Source organism: Phocoena sinus, chromosome 1 (assembly GCF_008692025.1).
Source record: "Phocoena sinus isolate mPhoSin1 chromosome 1, mPhoSin1.pri, whole genome shotgun sequence".
NCBI lineage: Eukaryota > Metazoa > Chordata > Mammalia > Artiodactyla > Phocoenidae > Phocoena > Phocoena sinus.
In genome coordinates, this window is record NC_045763.1 from 141620373 (window position 1) to 141640440 (window position 20068).

Genomic DNA, 20068 nt, shown 5'->3' on the forward strand with positions numbered 1-20068 from the left:
GTTACTTGGATTGAATATGCACTTTAAGAATATTTTTCTTGCTTACAGGGGAATCAGTAGCTTAATTTATAACCTCATTTATGTTATTCTGCCTCCACAGATCTGTTTGGAAACTGTTTCTATCTGGAATACTTCTTTTAAAAAAATTATTTATTTTATTTATTTATTTTTGGCTGCATTGGGGCTTCGTTGCTGTACGCAGGCTTTCTCTCGTTGCGGCGAGCGGGGGCTACTTGTTGTTGCAGTACACGGGCTTCTCCCTGCGGTGGCTTCTCTTGTTGTGGAGCATGGGCTCTAGGCGCGAGGGCTTCAGTAGCTGTGGCACACAGGCTCAGTAGTTGTGGCTCATAGGCTCTAGAGCGCAGGCTCAGTAGTCCTGGCACATGGGCTTAGTTGTTCCAGGGCATGTGGGATCTTCCCGGACCAGGGCTCGAACCCGTGTCCCCTGCATTGCCAGGCAGATTCTTAACCACTGTGCCACCAGGGAAGTCCTGGAATACTTTTAAAAGTTAAGCATCCAGATTTTACAAATTTTGGTAGTAGTTAGCAAGGATTTTCTGGTTAAAAATAGTATGTCTAGCTACTGCAATCTCTTCTCAATAACAGTAGAATATCTGTAAAGATCTCAAAAAGACAAAACTGAACAATACTAAAAACCAGTTGCAATATACAGTGGCAAAAATTTGGGGAGGAATTTTATAGGTTATATATAAAGATTCTTATTTGTATAAATAAGTATATAGTCTTCACTTATATTTTAAGTTCAATGGAATGAAAATTTCAATCAGTGGTCCGTCTTTTCTTATGTTCACATGAAAGCAGGGAGGATGTATCTCTGTTCCTTCATTTCATAGTTTGCTTCAGAAAGAAAATGTTACTCTTTAGGGAGCCAGCATTCTATCTCCTTAAACCTATCAATAGCTATAACCATCTAGTTAGGAAAACAGTAGGACAAGAAGTGGACAAGCAACCTGGCACCATGTAAAAAATTGGAACCTAAGATATGTTTCTCACCAAGTGAAAATATTTGGAAGCAAGAGAAACATTGATGGGTATGTCAGAAGGGATTTTAGAGACAAATGGTAGCAGAGGGGAGCATCCCATCTCAGCCAGAAGGGCATCATGGGTGAGAATCAGGTAAGGAGCTATGCACATCAGATTCTTAGCCACAGAGCTGCAAAGAGGGTTCAACTAGAACAAAAGTAGATAGAGAATGAAGTTAGGTCCATTCAAACACTTTGTTGACTGACACTGAGTCTGGGGAGATGCCACATCATTTGAGGATTAATAAACAGAAGACTGTCGAAACAGATGCTGCAGAACAGGAAAAAATAAAGCATAGGACCTAAGAAAAAAATACTGGGGAACAAAACAAGGCGGGGAAAGACTTAGAAGAAATTGATGCTTTGAAAGTAGTAGTTTATTCTAAAGACTGGAAAAAAATATGTTTAGTGTCACCAGTCTTTCAGAAAGACCTATCCTCCTTTAAGTGGGAGTATATATTTATAAAGGAAGAACTGGCCAAGATGAAAGGACAATAGCAAGTGCGATGGAAGAAATAAAAAGGGATTTGATGTTAAAAATGCAATATTATAATTCAGTCTGAATCAGAAATACTGAAGAACAGAATTTGTACTACATATAATAAAATCGGGGATGTGTTGCATAAACTTGAGAAGTTCTTTCAGAATATTGAGGCAAAGGACTAAGACTCGAATAATATGATTTTTAAAGTGGAAATAAAAACAAAGAATGGAACTTTAAGGTTTATAGGTATATAACATATATAGGTACACAGCAAAGACAACTGAAACTAAAGAAATAGTCAAAGATATAATTGAAGAAAAGTGCACTAGGGAGGAAAAAAAAATTGTCCTGAGTGAGCAAATCAAGCAAGGTCAGTGAAGGGAGAACTTGATCTAGACACATCCTGGCTGAAATTTCAAATTACTATTATGAGGGGGAAAAACTCCACAGTATACAGACTAAACCAATACATTGTAAACAGAGTGATAAAATCAGACTGGTGTCAAACTTCTCAGATATGCTCAAGCCTGGAAAGTAATTAAAGTGGATATCTGTCATATTTTGGCTCTTAGGGTCTGAACATGTTCTGTAATTTGAAGAGGAATTATTTACTATCTTGGAAAACAAACTTACGGTTACCGGCGGGAAGGGGGGGCGATAAATTGGGAGATTGGGTTTGACATATACACACTACTAAATATAAAATAGATAACTAATAAAGACCTACTGTACAGCACAGGGAACTCTACTCAATACTCTGTAATGACCTGTATGGGAAAAGAATCTAAAAAAGAGTGGCTATATGTATGTGTGTAACTGATTCACTTTGCTGTACAGCAGAAAGTAACACAACATTGTAAATCAACTATACTTCAATAAAAAACAAAAGAAGGTGGAAAACAAATGAGATCAGATAATTACCTTTCCCTAAACCCTTGCAGGTCACATTACCTAGAGTCAGCCGCTCAGATGTTCCTGTGGGATTTTAGTTCTTACTAAGACCATGGACATTTAAAAGACTTCAGTTTTGGCAGCATCATGGAATTTTGAGTCCAGCAGCAGCAGAAGCAAATGTCCCAGTGGCCTTTTTCCATCACTCTAATTTTCCTCAGTGACTAATAGGCTCATTATCAATTTATCAGAAGAGCCTTGAAAAGAAATGCTGATCGCAGAAACTGTGGCTGTTCAGTCAGTCTCACTAATGAGCATGGGAGAATGTGAATGGGTTGATACGCTTATTTCATTATGAGAATTCCTTACTGTGGAGATCAAGGTATAACTAGACATAGGAAACTTTTCAGAAAACTCTGCTTACCTCAAGCAGGGTTTACCACAAGACTCAGAAGTACAGCTATGCAAACAAAATAACAATCAAATAAAAACCACACACAGTTCTGCTAGGAGGAAAAAAAAACTAGATTGATATATACAAAAATGTGATTGTTGGTGGCAATGGACCTATAAGTGACTTTTTACTTATGCTTTTCTGTACTTGGAAAAAGTATTCAATAGGAATGAATTATCTTAAACCTTTGTGTAAATAGGACTTTAAAAGTTTTGAAAATGCTGACATTAATTTTATTGGGGAGATCAAATTATGTGTGGGTATATGTTTTCTTTCTTTGCTAAATATTCTATAAATTTGCTTTATTGCTTTTATATTTAAAATAATTAAGATATAATTAAAGTAAATAGGAGATAATTTAAAAATAAGGAATAATTAAGAAAAATTAGGAAATAATGCCTCTCAAAAAGTATCAAGTGAGAAATTTTGACAGTACAAAAAATCATATTTGAAAGCTTAAAGGTCTGGAATTTTATAGGATTATATCACAGAGTAATCTGTTTTAAATCATTTCTGAGCCCAAGTGAGGTAAGAGAAAAAGGAGAAATGCAGAATATTAATTGATAATCACATTAGATTTTCTTATAACTAATAGTCCAGTAAGAGAATCATGAAAATCCCCTTAACTTTCCCCTTTGCAAGATTTTCACAGGAATAAATTTTGACTTACAGAAGTCTGTATCTATGTTTGAATAATAAAAATTGAATTTAATTAGCTCATCTGTTTTCCTAGACATTTTAATACATTGAAGTCTTGGTAGTTAAGCTTTTTATTTTTGGAGGTTGACCTGAGACATGTATATGTCTGTTTCAGATACTAGTGCCATCTTTGTGGATTTCATTTAGATGAGATGAAATCGTATACTTAAAACTCCTAAATTGTTACTTGTTGTCAAAAGTTAATTTTATTCACTGCTTTGGTTCTTTGCTGTCTCAGTGTGAATCAGCACAAATGAATAAGATGCTCTGTTAAAATACTGGGTTTTGTTGTCTATGGAATCCTAGGGATCTAATAAGGAGTGAGTTGGAGGCTTTTAGATTTGAAGGAAAATATTCTAGTGAAATTGTACATCAAGTATATCCTGCAGTGATATCCACGAAATGTGTAGTTTTCGTACAGAAATGTTTGCTTTCCTACTTCTTTCCAGGCTGACTGTAAACTTTATGAAGAGAAAAGTTTAATATTCACTTACTTTATCTGACGAATGTACTCTGCTGACTCCATGGTTAGGAGCAAGCTTCTGTTATAATACGATTCAATTCCATGCAGTAAAATGTATAAATAAATATTATGCATTTCATTCTTTTGTCTTTCATGCAAGGCATCTATGTGGTATATAGATCTTAGACCACTTTATTTGTAGATAGAAAGAATCATATTTCTCTAAAGCTTGGAAGACAGAAACATTATTAAAATGTCTTTAAATAGAAGTTATAAGGAAGGGTAAAGAATTAGAGTTATTTACATTGTAAAAAGAAAAAAAGGGATGAGATGGCCTAATAAGTACTTCAAGTATATGAGAAATTGTTATAAAGAAGCTTTACACCAAGGACATTTTAATTTCCAGCAAAAATGGACCATTAGAAAATGTGTATTAAGCCAAGCCTGGTGGATTTAAGTGAGCTAGAAAGATGTCCAGATGTTGGAGAGGTTAAATGATGGACTGTGATAACTTTCACAGTTCAGGGACTGCTGGGAAGAGATAGAACAGACGAGGAATCAGCAAGCACTTCAATCCACTAAGTTATCCAAATGAAGCACTTCAATCCACGAAGTTATCCAAATCCAAATGAAGCACTTCAATCCACTGTTATCCATTTAAAAACTTTTGAGAATTCGTGACATACATTCATCTAACCCTCACAAATTGTGTGTATTTGTATCTGCGGGGTTAGTGGCTTGCCCTAGGTTACAAAGCCAGCAAGTGGCAAAGCCCAGATTTGAACTAGGTCTTTCCATCATTCTAAATAGTGTACAGAAATGCCTACACATGCTATTAACAGGTCTAAGGTACAGGTGGGTAGAAGAAAGTATAAAAAGAGAAAATAAATAAAGGGTCCTTGGGCTTCCCCGGTGGCGCAGTGTTTGAGAGTCCGCCTGCCGATGCAGGGGACACGGGTTCGTGCCCCGGTCCGGGAAGATCCCACATGCCGTGGAGCGGCTGGGCCTGTGAGCCATGGCCGCTGAGCCTGCGCGTCCGGAACCTGTGCTCTGCAACGGGAGACCACAACGGGAGAGGCCACAACAGTGAGAGGCCTGCGTACCGCAAAAAAAAAAAAAAAAAATAAATAAATAAAATAAAGGGTCCTTGAGTATGAATAGGAAAGTGAGAGTACTGAAATAAATTTTTTTTTAAATAGAAAAGATACAAAGTCTCTGCAAGTTCCTGTCACATGGGTAAAGAATAGCTGGAAATCTAAATCTAAATAAATAAATAAAAAGTTTGGTGAATCCTTTGACCTAAGTTCTGATAGAGCAGCTGGTAAGGAACAGCCTAGAGGAAAGAGAGAACTGGGAATATGCACACAGAGACCATGTAAGATGACTAGACTGTAAGCTACATTAGGGCAGGACCCAGTTTTCTTCAGTTTGGGGTCTTTAGTGCCTGACATAATATCTAGCACTTAGTTTTGTGTGCATGAATGTCTGTGGGAAGACTGAATGAAAAGCAGAGTGCTTAGCTAGGCAAAGGAACTATTGCCAAGTCTGAAAAATCCTATGTCAGAACATGTAGTAAAAATTGACTTGATTCAGATTCCCTTGAAATGTTAATTAATGTTTCTTTGAGTTACTGTTTTATAAATTAATGACCCAGCTAAAAAGCAAATTCTGTTTCTAAAGATATTTGTAATACAGGAAAAACATAATGACTTACTATTTTTATACATGAGGAAGGAGCTTTGATATTTGACTATTATGAATAAAAATTGAATTAGAGCTAATACCCAAAATAGGAGTACTTATGGCTGCATCTTCAGAAGGGTAGGATATGTGAGGAACATTTGATTATTGAGACTGCAAAGCTGATAGATAGCTGTTATATTGATGAGATCTTCATTTATGCTATTTCCCACGGCACTATCTAAATCATACTATGTCAGGTATATATTTTTTCCATAATAATGAAACCAATCCTGAAATGTATGAAGTGCCTTGACTTAAAACACATTTTTACAAAAGGTCAGAGGTGGTATCTTGTTTGTCCATTTGTTTGTACATTTATTTGTTCACTCATGTATTCACCAAAAATTTAAATGTCAGGCATTCTGCTCCTTGCTGAGGATATAAATGAGAAGAAAATAACATCCTTCCCCTCAGTAAGTCCATAGTAAAAAAAAAAAAAAAAAAGACATAACTAAATTAAAAAAATAAATATCTATTACCCAATGGGATAGGAACTTCACCAAGGTACTATAGGAGCCTTGAATACTGTCTCAGTAATGAGTGGAGATTGAGAAGGGCTTCACACAGGAGATGGTGTCTGAGGTATCCACTGGAATATGAGTCAGCATTTGCCAGATAGAAGTCAGGAAACTCCTTCTAGATGGAGAACCCTACACATGCAAAGTCATGGAAAAATGAGGGCACAGAAATGTGAGCTTGCTGAGAGTAGAGGGTCTGACTGAGTTGGGAGCTTTGTCCTCACGAAGGTGTGATTTTCTTTTTCCTGTGCTGTCTTCAATAATCTTTTCAAAATATACATAGAAGGATCACATAGGTTTGTGGTTTTGTGATGTTGGTTCAGCAAAAGACAAGGTAATTGGGGGAAAGAAAGTGTTTGTAGTGACGCTCCGTGGAGTTTAGGCTGGATAAAGAAAGAAGAGAGGGTTAAAGGCCTGGTCTGATAGATTGGAATAAAAAAGAAGTTTCAAAGGAGTTGAGGCCATGATGAACTTGGAGAAGGAAAGTATGGGAGTCAGGAAGTGACAGCTGGAAGGATGGGAGGTTGTGACTCATACTGGACTCCCAAGACTAAATATTCTTCCAATCCCATTGTGGGTTGCTTCCCTGATAAGATAACTAAGGTAACAGATGAATTTGTCTAGCAAGATAAATTAATTACCAGATTTAAAAATCTTTCCTTCAAGAAGTGCTAGGTAGATGCAGTTTCATATACTTTTGATTCTATGCCTGTTGCATGATAATTTGTAAAAATAATCCCTTTTTTGTAAAATGTGCAGCCACATTTTTAAAAATACTGTTTTTTTTCAGAGCAGTTTTAGATTCACAGCAAAATTAAAAGAAAGGTACAGAGATTTCCCATATGCCCCCTGCCCCAACACATGCATAATCTCTCCCATTATCAACATCTCCCACCAGAGTGGTACATTTGTTACAAGTGATGAACCTGCATTGACACATCATAATCACCCAAAGTCCATAGTTTACATTAGAATTCATTTTTGGTGTTGTACAGTCTATGGGTTTGGACAAATGTATAATAACATGTATCATAGTAACCATACAGAGTATTTTCACTGCCTTAAAAATCCTCTCTTCTCTGCCTGTTCATCTGTTTTTCCCACCTTCCCAACCGCTGGAACCCTCTTATCTTATTACTATCTCCATAGTTTTGCCTTTCCCAAAATGTCATATCCTTGGAATCATTCAATAACTAGCCATTTCAGATTGGCTCCTTTCACTAAAATTCCTCCATGTCTTTTCATGGCTTGATAGCTCATTTCTTTTTAGCACTGAATAATATTCTGTTGTCTGAATGAACATAATCAGCTTTTTATAGTCAAAAGATATTCTTGCTATAATTGATTCTGAATCAGGAGATGCAAGTAGATATATGTAAAGCTTTAATAGTATCCTGCTAATATGCCAAGAAGTAATAATGGTAATTTGATACTTTTCTCCAAGTCAAATGAGAATGTTAAGTCTAAGCTCTGGCCTTCCTCTTTAGTTTGGAAATTCTCTGATTTTGGAAAATTGTTATAAAGAGGACCCACTAAAAAAAGGCAATGTAATAGGCAATGTTAGTCATCATTTACTTGAAGATTTTCTTTTTAAAAAACTTTTATTGGAGTTACTTGATTTACAAGATTTTCTAAGTAAGAAAAAACTAAACTTTAAAAATTCTTTCCTCTGATCAACCATATTTATTGTCTTAATCTGTTTTAGCTAATCATCCAAAGAAGCTCCTGAATTCATGACTTCTTGTTGTTAAGGAAAGAAAGCATATAGCATTAAATAGAAACAATGTTAATGTATAAATAATTTTACATTAGGAATTACTTAAAATGGGTATAAAGGCAGCAAACATTTGATACATTTACATATTCCTATATCTTATATTGGAAAAATAAAAGTTGTAAATTTTGAAGAAAAGAAATCTTGATGCATATTTGCCATTAAGATTTTTTCATTAAAATAGAATGTAGCCTAAATTTATCATTGTCTCTGAAATTATTGCCTTTCTCTTATTAACTGAATTTCATAACCACACTGAAATTTGGGTGTGGAATTTTTTTGCAAATCTAGCATGTAACTGTCAATATTTAGCCTTTGCCTTTGTGTTCTGTTGCCACTGTACCCACTTACTGGTAAGTCAAAGAATTAGCGACCTTCTCTCTTGCTCTCTAGTCCAGCACTGTCCAGTAAAACTTGATATAATGATGGAAATGTTGTGTATCTGTGCTGTCCCACATAACAGCTACTAGCTGTATGTGTCAACTTAGCACTTGAAATATGGCTAATGCACCTAAGGAGCTTGTTTTGAAATTTGACTTATTTTTGGAAATTTTAAATTTAAATAGGCATGTAGCCAGTGGAGACAGCTCCAGTTTTTCTGGAGAAAAAAGAAAGGCAGAAAAAGCAAGAACCGAAGTCTTAGGAAACTTATTTCTACTGCCCTGTAGACTAACCATTATCGTAATTCATTTGAATTATTGCCATTCAGGAATAATTCTACCGTTTTGGGAAAGTTGTAGCCAGGTCTTCATATTTTCATTGATGAGATTTCATTTGGAAATGTTGCATTTGATTCCATATCTTTGGAATTTCAGTGACCCTTGCCTCTTTCCCAGGCCATTGATAGAGAAATGCATTGGTTTCATTGGTTTTGATCATTTGGCTGATTGGTTAGTTTTAAGTTTTCCTCCTTTGCTGTTTGGAAAGACTCCCTGGCCACTTATGCAAACTGTCTAGTAGTCCTGGAAAAACTTAAAAATATATTCCATTGCCATTTCTTTTGTTTTTTAACATCTTTATTCGAGTATAATTGCTTTAAAATGGTGTGTTAGTTTCTGCTTTATAACAAAGTGAATCAGTTATACATATGTTCCCATATCTCTTCCCTCTTGTGTCTCCCTCCCTCCCACCCTCCCTATCCCACCCCTCCAGGCGGTCACAAAGAACCGAGCTGATCTCCCTGTGCTATGCGGCTGCTTCCCACTAGCTATCTACCTTACGTTTGGTAGTGTATTTATGTCCATGCCTCTCTCTTGCTTTGTTACACCTTACTCTTCTCCCTCCCCATATCCTCAAGTCCATTCTCTAGTAGGTCTAGTAGGACACAGTCTTTATTCCTGTCTTACCCCTAGTTTCTTCATGACAGTTTTTTTTTTTTCTTAAATTCCATATATATGTGTTAGCATATGGTATTTGTCTCTCTCTTTCAGACTTACTTCACTCTGTATGACAGACTCGAGGTCTATCCACCTCATTACAAATAGCTCAATTTCGTTTCTTTTTATGGCTGAGTAATATTCCATTGTATATATGTGCCACATCTTCTTTATCCATTCATCCGATGATGGACACTTAGGTTGTTTCCGTCTCCGGGCTATTGTAAACAGAGCTGCAATGAACATTTTGGTACATGACTCTTTTTGAATTATGGTTTTCTCAGGCTATATGCCCAGTAGTGGGATTGCTGGGTCATATGGTAGTTCTATTTTTAGTTTTTTAAGGAATCTCCATACTGTTTTCCATAGTGGTTGTATCAATTTACATTCCCACCAACAGTGCAGGAGGGTTCTCTTTTCTCCACACCCTCTCCAGCATTTATTGTTTGTAGATTTTTTGATGATGGCCGTTCTGACTGGTGTGAGGTGATACCTCATTGTAGTTTTGATTTGCATTTCTCTAATGATTAGTGATGTTGAGCATTCTTTCATGTGTTTGTTGGCATTTCTACTGATTGAAGATTCAGGAAAAATTAAGTGAGCAAGCACATCTATCCACTGTAAATCATTCTTAGTGAAATTTTGTTACTCTCATTATTGCAAGCTTCACACTTAAAAGTTAGTTACCATCAGAACTAGCTAGAGTTACCTTCCTAATCAGAAACTGAAGTAATGCATTTTAGAACAATGTCAATACGTTTTAAATAAGCTTATTGAGGTAAATCAGTAAGTACACATCTGTTAAAACAGGACACAGCAACTACTAATTACAATTCTCAGCAGGCTCAGTAATAGTCATTATGTAACCTTTTGAAGTTAGCTTTTTCTATAGTAAATACAGATATTTAGAAGGGTCAGAGATTCTGTAAAATACATTTTCAGGCTGTAGGATTCAACGGAACCTAGGTTCAGTAATTAAATACTAATTACTTTCCAATTTCTCATGTAGCATGGCTTGATGTTAGACCATGCAACATTTTAAGGGAATATATTATCCGCAATGAAAAATATTTTGGGGAACAGTTGTAAAACAGTTCTAATATGTTTTCAGAAATATAAGTCAATTAGGTGGTTGGGCTGAAAGTAGGTTTAAACAGTCTCCAAAATGAGGATCTTTACTTAGCTTTTATGGAGAGAACTCAAGTAAGAAAGGAAACTTAATACTAAAAACTAGTTAATGGAGTATCTTTCTTCTCATCAGAGTCTTAATTCCTCATGACATAAAGTTTATCATTAGGAACATTTAGAAGCCTGGGAATCTTATATCACAGAGATCTATTGAAAGCCTTGAAATACTTTTTGTCCAGAATGTAATTTAATGCCTATTTAAACAACAGCAATTGATAATCAGTTGTTCCACTAGGTTCCTTTTGGGCGCAGATCCTTTTGGAGTTGGGAAATAAAAGGTTCTAAAACTTTGTAACCCTATTTCTTTTGAACACAAAAAGGTTTTGAGATAAAAATCCTTTCATGGTTGATTCTGTTAATCTAATTTGCTTTTTGGGGTAACAAAAGCTCTAGACCAGGAAGTACGGTACTTGAGATCTATTTTCAGGAATCATGCCTTATTTCTTTCTCTCTCTTTCTTTCTGTCTCTCTCTGTCTTTCTGTTCTTTACCCCAGACCACACAAACACAGTGCATCAGTTTTTAAAATTGAGTTTCCCACATCCTTTTTATTTATGGACACCTATATGGGACACATTTTCTATGTGACACTGATGCTGGAATCAGCGGATGATTGGCTATGCTAATAGGGATCAGAGTGAATGATCTAATGGGAAATTTAGAGTTCAAATGGAATTATCCCAGTTGTAATGATATTTTTCGGCTGAGGCGCCTCTCACTTTCCCTATGCATGGGTTAGTTCACTTCTTTACTGCCTCTCACATCACTCCCTTTCTTGTTATCTCCATTGGCACCACCCTCATCCCCCTCCTGATTCACATGCCTAAACTAAATCCATAAAAATCCTCTTTTTAGGGGCTTCCTTTCTTCTGATTTTGTTGCCCCACTCTACTCCATAGTACCATCAGGTGAAATTTCCCTAAATATCACTTTGTATCCATCTAGTCAAACCCTTTTTGTGGTTTCCTAATTACCCCAGAATAAAATTTACACCCCTCAGTCCTCCACAAGCTGACCCTTTCATAATACTTTCAACATTTGATCTTCACCCTTTATCCACATAAAACCATGTATGGATAAGCAAAAAGGAATAAAAATGTTTCCTTTCAGTACATGAAAACTGTTTACCTTAAAATAATTAGATATTCATATATTTATCCATCATTCATGTTTCCTTAATATGGATAACTGAATACTTGAACTTGCTGTTAAGGCTTCACTTCTAATTATTGATTAAAAGTAGAGAAACTGGTAGATAATTCTTTTGTCCATAAAATATTACTGATGCTGCTCCATTTTATATGTCAGAGTAGTATCAGGTAAATAATTTTTGGTGTCGTATATGAGGTTTGAATTTTCTTTGTATTAAATTTCTCAAAAAGATGGATAGGTACTACACTTATCCTGTCTTCTGTCTCCAGAATTGAGTTTTTGATGGCCACTGAATGTTTTCTGTCAAGCTCCATATGTTCATTGTACCTTCAGTGAATTTCTGTTTCCTAGTGCTTCAACTCTAGCCCCTGCCCTGTTATTTTCCATCCCTCCGTAATTTACCCCAACTCCACTTCTCATACTTGAGTCACAGGGGCATTCTGACTGCCTCCAAACTACTTCATTCTCATTCTAGTTCTGTGACTTAGCTCACAGAGTTGTTTGACTTTAATGTCCCCTACCTGTATCCTCCTTATAACGCTAAGCCCCTCTCATAAAACACCTCCTTTCTGAAAATTGTTGGCTTCTTTTTTCTGGTATCCTGTAGAACTTTTATTTAATATTTTGCCACACGAGTCTACACTTAGTCATGATCAATTTCATATGTCTAGTTGTTTTTCCCCAATCATATTATACGCACTGTGATACTTATTGCCCTTTTTTTAAAAAAAAATCATAATGCCTTGCACAGAGAGAAAAACACAATTGTACCCAATGGATGTGTGCTCCTTAATTGCTGAATGGACCTCAAAGTAACAATAGCAGACTATAAGGAAAACTGAGGTCACCGACCTTATCTTTCATGCTTCCATGTTAACTTCAGTGGCTTATTTGAATCACATCAACAATTTTAGATTTCATTATATAAGTACTTTATTTTCCTGTTATAGCACAGGACAGCATATGACTGCTTACATTTAAAACCATATTTTACAACAAAATCTGATAATTACCTGGTGAAAATATTTATACAGGTATTATTTTTGAAGTAGTGTTTAAACTAGTTCACCCTAATTTAAGAATTCTGTCAGGTGACTTTTGCAAAACTTTGTGAAATCGGCCAGAACAGTTTATCACTTTTAAGGTGGCACAGTGGCCGCTAAATTTCCAAATGCTTGTATTGGTCAGACTTAGGAATAAAAATCAGAATAAGTGTAGTGGTATTTATGTATATGATGTGACCTTAAACTTTTGTTTAAAACAGACAATCTTCTGTTGATCCCATTGACTGCTCCTTTATGAGGATGATTTTTGAAGCTGAAGATGAACACAGGTGTCCTGGTTAAATTTGAGTGTATTCAGTATAGAGCTGACATTTCTTCCATAATCACATGCTGCCACATGAAACGCAAAGGGCCAGACAAAGCCTCCTTTCCTCCTTCTATGTCTGTATGAATATGAGAAGGATTCATTTGTCTTCTGTGGTGTCAGGAAAGGGTAGATGTCTGTCACTAATTAGTCTAGGTCACTAGAGAGAATTTAGCAACAAAAAAGGAAATAGTTTTCAAACTGATTGATGAAGTAAGTCCCTAATGACCAGAATTACTTCACTAAGAATGAAATTGATATTATCATAACCATATGTTCATTACATCATCATAACTCTTTTTTAACATGTGCCAGGTGACATAGGTATTGGTGAGTTTTTTTTCCATCAGTAAAACTAAATTTATCTATTTTTATTGAAATTTCTAATACATTTTGAGTGTCTAGAGACATCTCAAATTTCGGAAGAATAGAATAATATATAATAAGTATTATTTATTACTAGGATGTGTAACCTAAATACTATATGCAAGTGTGAGAATTGTGATCAAGTTTCATGTGTAAATGTCTAGATAATACATTTGTACACATATATGGTAAATACTGTATACTTATTTTATCATTCTTTGTTATACTTTACCATATAATGGAATATAATAGCAAAAATTACATAGTGCCTACTATGTGCCAGGAATTTTTTTAATGTTTTATGTATATTAGTTTAGCTAATCCACAATGACCCTATGAGTTAGATACCATTATTATTTTTTTTTACACAAAGGTAAAAACACTCATCTTGATTTTTTTTTGAATTTTATTTTATTTTTTTATACAGCAGATTCTTAATAGTTACCTATTTTATACATATTAGTGTATAGATACCATTATTATCTCCATTGAAGTATAAACCAGATACCATGGATTATTTAACCATTTTGAGCCTTAGTTTTTTTATCTGTAAAATGGCAGTAATATTTCATAGGGTTATTGAGAAAAATAAATGATGGGTCTAGAGTTAGATTCTTGGCACATAGATACTCAGTAACTTCTGCCCACCTTTCTATTTCAATGAACTGACTACTAGAAAGAGATTTAGTTCCTAATTGTACATAATATGTCTTTGTATACGATATTCTGTGAGATCTTTGAGGTCATAAAGTGTCAGAAATACAGTAGGTACTCAATGAATGTTTGTTTTGTGAAAGAATGAAAGCCCAAAGAAGTTTGCCCAAGTACTGTAAATATACCAGTGTTGAAAAATATTTTAAATTATTGCTTAAGTAATTCAAATCATTACCATTGTCTGATTAATTTGTTGATGGGAATTACATCACCTTAAAGAAAAAGGCCTTAGGTCTTGTCTTTGAGAGTTTCCTACCAGAGGCATAGCAGCAACAGATCAGACCCAATTGACCTAACAGGAAATATGCGTCTTGCGTATGAAGGTGATGTTGGAGATTTTCAAGTTCGGTGAGATTTTTTTTTTTTAAAACATCTTTATTGGAGTATAATTGCTTTACGATGGTGTGTTAGTTTCTGCTTTATAACAAAGTGAATCAGTTATACATATACATATGTTTCCATATCTCTTCCCTCTTGCGTCTCCCTCTCTCCCACCCTCCCTATCCCACCCCTCTAGGTGGTCACAAACCACCAAGCTGATCTCCTTGTGCTATGCGGCTGCTTCCCACTAGCTATCTATTTTACATTTGGTAGTGTATATATGTCCATGGCACTCTCTCACTTTGTCACAGCTTACCCTTCCCCCTCCCCATATCCTCAAGTCCATTCTCTAGTAGGTCTGTGTCTTTATTCCTGTCTTACCCCTAGGTTTTTCATGACCTTTTTTTTCTCTTAGATTCCATATATATGTGTTAGCATATGGTATTTATTTTTCTGTTTCTGACTTACTTCACTCTGTATGACAGACTCTAGGTCCATCCACCTCACCACAAATAACTCAGTTTCGTTTCTTTTTATGGCTGAGTAATATTCCATTGTATATATGTGCCACATCTTCTTTATCCATTCATCTGTTGATGGACACTTAGGTTGCTTCCAACTCCTGGCTATTGTAAATAGAGCTGCAGTGAACATATTGGTACATAACTCTTTTTGAATTCTGGTTTTCTCAGGGTATATGCCCAGTAGTGGGATTGCTGGGTCGTATGGTAGTTCTATTTTTAGTTTTTTATGGAACCTCCATACTGTTCTCCATAATGGCTGTATCAATTTACATTCCCACCAACAGTGCAAGAGTGTTCCCTTTTCTCCACACCCTCTCCAGCATTTATTGTTTCTAAATTTTTTGATGATGGCCATTCTGACAGGTGTGAGATGATATCTCATTATAGTTTCGATTTGCATTTCTCTATTATCTTCCTTGGTCTTTGTAGTCAGAGCAATGGCTGTTTTCATGCTCTCTTATAATGCATTTTGCAACCTTAGCATTAATGTTATGTAAAGACACCTAAGTCTTAAAGTAGTATTTTTTATTCTTAGTATCCTAATTTATGTTTAACATTTTAAAATCATTGGTGATGAATTATAAAAACTCACATATTTTTCTTTCGTTATGGTTCAAATATAAAGAATGAATTAATGCCTTAATACCTAATAGAGTGCCCTGTTCCCATTGCTTTGGCTAATGAACAGCAAGTTGTTATTTGTGATGGTGGTGCAGATGGTTAGTGTTGGTGGTGGTGATGACAATGGTGATGATTGTGATGCTGAAATGAGACTGAAAACCAACTGAGAATGGATTACTTCTCCTTAAAGCCTAAAATTGGACTCTGGACTTTGATGGAGTTGAACTATGGTTCTTCAATACCTTGTCCTTGCTCCATTACAACTACTTTTTAAAAACAAGTTGAGCTTTTTTCTAGGGATTAAAAGAAATCTAACAGTTGAAATCATTATAGTGAGGTCTATTATATCCTTATTTAACGTAATCAGGTAAAGCCTGAATCATTCTGATCATCTTTATTCAACAGTTATTTGGTTGAAATCCCATTATGCTTCCCTGTGTTTGTTCATGTCCTTTCTAATTTTATTATCAGGAGAAATATTCTTTCCAGAGCAGTGGTAAATTTCTCACCTTCTGTGGGATGATGTCATCCCGTCTGTATGTTGCACACAGACTTATTTCATGACCCTGAGCAGCACCCTATACCCAGGCATTATTTGAGAAATGACCTCTTAGCTCTCTACATCCTGGCTTGGGTAACTGACATTTATTTCCACTTTAATATGTGAACTACAGAGCCCACCAGTGGGATTCTCGCTGGGAGATATGCCAAACCAGTTCTGGCAGACGGCATTGGAAGGCATCATGTTTAGACAGAATTCCCAAGAGCTGCCGAGTCTTTGCAGCAATCCTATGTCAAAATGAGGTAGACATGAAAAACCTTTTATTTTAGGAAGGTGGGAATAAATGTGGGTATTCAAAAAATTCCAAAGAAAAACAACTGTTCATTTTTTTCCACCTCTTCCCCTAAAGATTGTCTGCAGCATCCCCACATGTGTAGTACTCCAGCATTTCGGAATTGATGGACTCCAGATGCAATCACAATTTGAACTTACTGGCCATGGCCAGTCTGCCCTTGGCCTCACATGTTTCTTTAGCCCTATGTTCACCAAGAAGAAACCATGGAATAATGAGTTTGTCAACCAAGTCCACTGGCTGGAAAAATCCTTTAAACATTAACTTCAAAGGCAAACATTATTTGAAAAACACAGTGTAAACGGGAGAAAAAAGAAGGGCGATTATAAGCTGCTAGCAATTAGGCACTAATTTGGTTTGTTCCATTCTTTAGCTGCCCAGTTCAGCAGCATCATTTGTATCTCTTTCAAATGTTTGGGGATTCCTCTTAGTGAAACCAAACCACAGTTTGCCGACTAACTTATAATAAAGGTACATCATAAATATATCCAGATCTAACTGACTAACTGAATTCTCAATTTCCTTTATAGTAAAAACCCAATTGAATGGAAAGCTGACACCATGTCTGTTTGGCTCATCAGTGTATCCCTGTAAGTTAGGACAGAGCCTGGAACATAATAATTGTGCAAAAAGCACATTATTGAATTAATTTATTTTTGTTAATACTCATGACATCTATTTCAAAAATTGTGGAAATGAATTTATTTCTAGCTGATTGAGTGGGGGATATTTACACTAAGTAAATTATTTGAACTACCAGTTATAAAATAAATAAGTCACAGGTATATAATGTACAGCACAGGGAATATAGTCACTATTATAACAATTTTGTATGGTGCCTAATCTATGTAAATAACTAATCACTGTGTTGTACACCTGAAGTTATTATAATATTATGAGTAAATTATACTTCAATAAAATAAAAAAATAAACAGGCTTTAAAGAGAAAGAAAATGATTAAATATTTCTTTGATGGTACATATAATTGGTTAGACCAGATATATCAACATCCTGCTACCCCAGAGAATTCTTGTATTCTTTTTGACAATAAATTTCTGATTTAATATTTCATTTTCAAAAGTCTTTTTTCTGCCGTAAAAGTGGAATGCAATAGGCACTTTGATATTTTCTAAGTTGAGGTCTTATGAATCCATGGGCTTGAGGCAAATGATCAGTATAGCAGGATCTCCAGAGGCCGGCAGGCATAAAAATTCTCAGAGCCAAGTTACATTTTAGGAATGACCTGTATTCCATCCATGGCTTTAAGTGTCTTTCATTTACAAGTTACTGCATAACATGAAAGAGATGTTATGTACTGTGGAATATATTGGAAATGGAATAATAAGAAAGACATGGTCTCGACCTCAGCAAACTTATAATCAAACAAATAAAAAGGGAAAGAGCAACTCAAAACAGGCAGCAGTCAGGACAAGATTGGCTCCAAACCTATGTTCACTAGATAGAAAGTAGCAAAAGGCCCAGTATAGAGACTTTGCCTGAAAACAGGTTTATATTGAAGTTCCAGATGAGCAGATGGAAACCAGTAGTCAGCTAGTGGGAGCAAAGTAGCAAGGGGCCCCATAGTAACCAGTGGAGATGCAGAAACACAACACTGGGATCAGATTCATTTTACTCTCAAAAGCAATTTACCTCCCGTGCTTTCATTACTTTTGGTTTCTCTCTTGCACTGATTGGACCAGATCTCTGATAGGGGTTATCCAAAGAGCTCCTCTCCAGCCAGAGCCCAAGGAGGGAGCCTGAGGCCTGTGCCATCGAGGCTCCAAGGGGGCCACCATACATGCACGATCCCAGGGCGGCCTTGGCCATGGAACTCTGGCCGTGGCTGACTGCACACTGCTGCAGCTGCTGCTCCTGTTGCTGCTTGTGCAGCTGAGCTGCACGGCCAAGTTCTAAGCCAAGATCACCCTGTACTGCATGCACTGCTTTATCGTCGTCACCGTGGCCATGGTCACCTGCCTGCTGTGTCGCCGTGGCCAGATAGCGGAGAATGTGAGCCTCATCAGTTGGCGCATCCAGTCCTTCAAGTACATACACTGCATTCACTTTGAGATTAAGGGCCGCCAGAAGCTGGAGGTGGACCACCCCTGTGTCATAGAGCATCCTGGGCATAGTGGTCTCATGGAGGCCCTTCCTGAATGCAGATTGCCAAGCAGGAGCTGTTCTTCATAGGATGCATGGGCCTGATCTTGTGTACCTTGGGGCATCTTCATTGCCAATGCAAATAATCAGTAAACAATCTATAATAGGAATAGAAAAGAGTTTTATTCAAGCCAAACTGAGGACTGTAGCCCTGGAGACACAGATCCAAGAAGCACTTGAATTGTGTTCTGCCTGACCACAAAATGAGGGAGGCTTATGTAGGCAAAACCCACCAAGTTGCATAAGTTGTTTGCCAAGAATTAGGATTAGAACCGGCAAGAAGAAAGGGTGCTTGTTAAGCAAGGATTGTTTGGGGACTGAATGGTTGCATAGTTACAAGGGGAGACCTTGAGACCATAAGGTAGCAGCAGGCAACTGCTAGCAGATGTTGTTTTGAGAATAGTTGGTGGTGTCCTTGAGTTTGATACAGTTCAGAAAGTTCCAGTTCTCAGTGATGCAGGAGCGTGTCTGAAGCCACACCCACAATGGCCGCCTGGCTCCATTTTGAATGTTTGAACAACAGTTACTCCATTTTTATTTTTTAAATACATTCTTTAATGGTTAAAGCCCATGTACAATGCATGCTTGACAGTACATAGACAGGCTGTTCTAACTAGCATAAAGTTCAAGCCAAATCATGTATAAACTAGGATGAATTCCCCATACTTTAATTTGTGAAAATTTCTTCTATCATCAACTAACAAAATACCAGGACCATGATGGCACACGTGGGCTTGGGCATGGTCAGAGAGAACCTTGAAGTGTGACTCTGCCCTGAGGGCATGTGGAACGACAATAGGACCTGCTGCTTTTCAAGAGAGGAGCCTTCTACCTGGTGATCTGAGTCTGGTTGCCCATCACCTCTGTGTTATACTCTACCATCTCCTTCTACAAACCCAAGAGGAAGCTCTTCACCTCAGGAATGGTCAAGATGAAGGTGCTGGATGCCGTCCCCACCAGCAGCCACCCTGTGGCTGGATGTTCCCAAGCTCATGGACACCAGCTGCCATGAGCTTGGGAACATCCAAGTCCCAAGGACTACCTTGAGGACCACCTTCTCCTGCATGTCCAAGATACCCCAGAAAAATGGGGCCACTGCAGGGCCTGGTGCCCAGCCAGCCCAGTAGCTAAGGCCATGGGTGGGTCAGGAGCTGAGGGAAGGACCTGGCTAGAGAATGGACAGAGGGACCCCAGCCCTGGCTGCCGTATAATACTATGTCATAGTCCTGCTTCTCTCCCCCTTGCATTCAGGCCCCAGAAAGTGGAAGCCTCTTTCTGTCATTGGCCTCAGACCCAGGCCCCTGATGTCCCCCTCAAAGGAGAGTGTGCCAGACCCTCACCAAGCTTTGAAGGCAA

General features: G+C 37.0%; 1 protein-coding gene across 1 annotated transcript in view; it reads left to right on the forward strand.

The window, feature by feature from the left end:
* Positions 1–20068, forward strand: part of HMCN1 (hemicentin 1) — a 521707-nt gene that overhangs the window by 206107 nt on the left and 295532 nt on the right. The gene's annotated exons all lie outside the window — the stretch shown is intronic.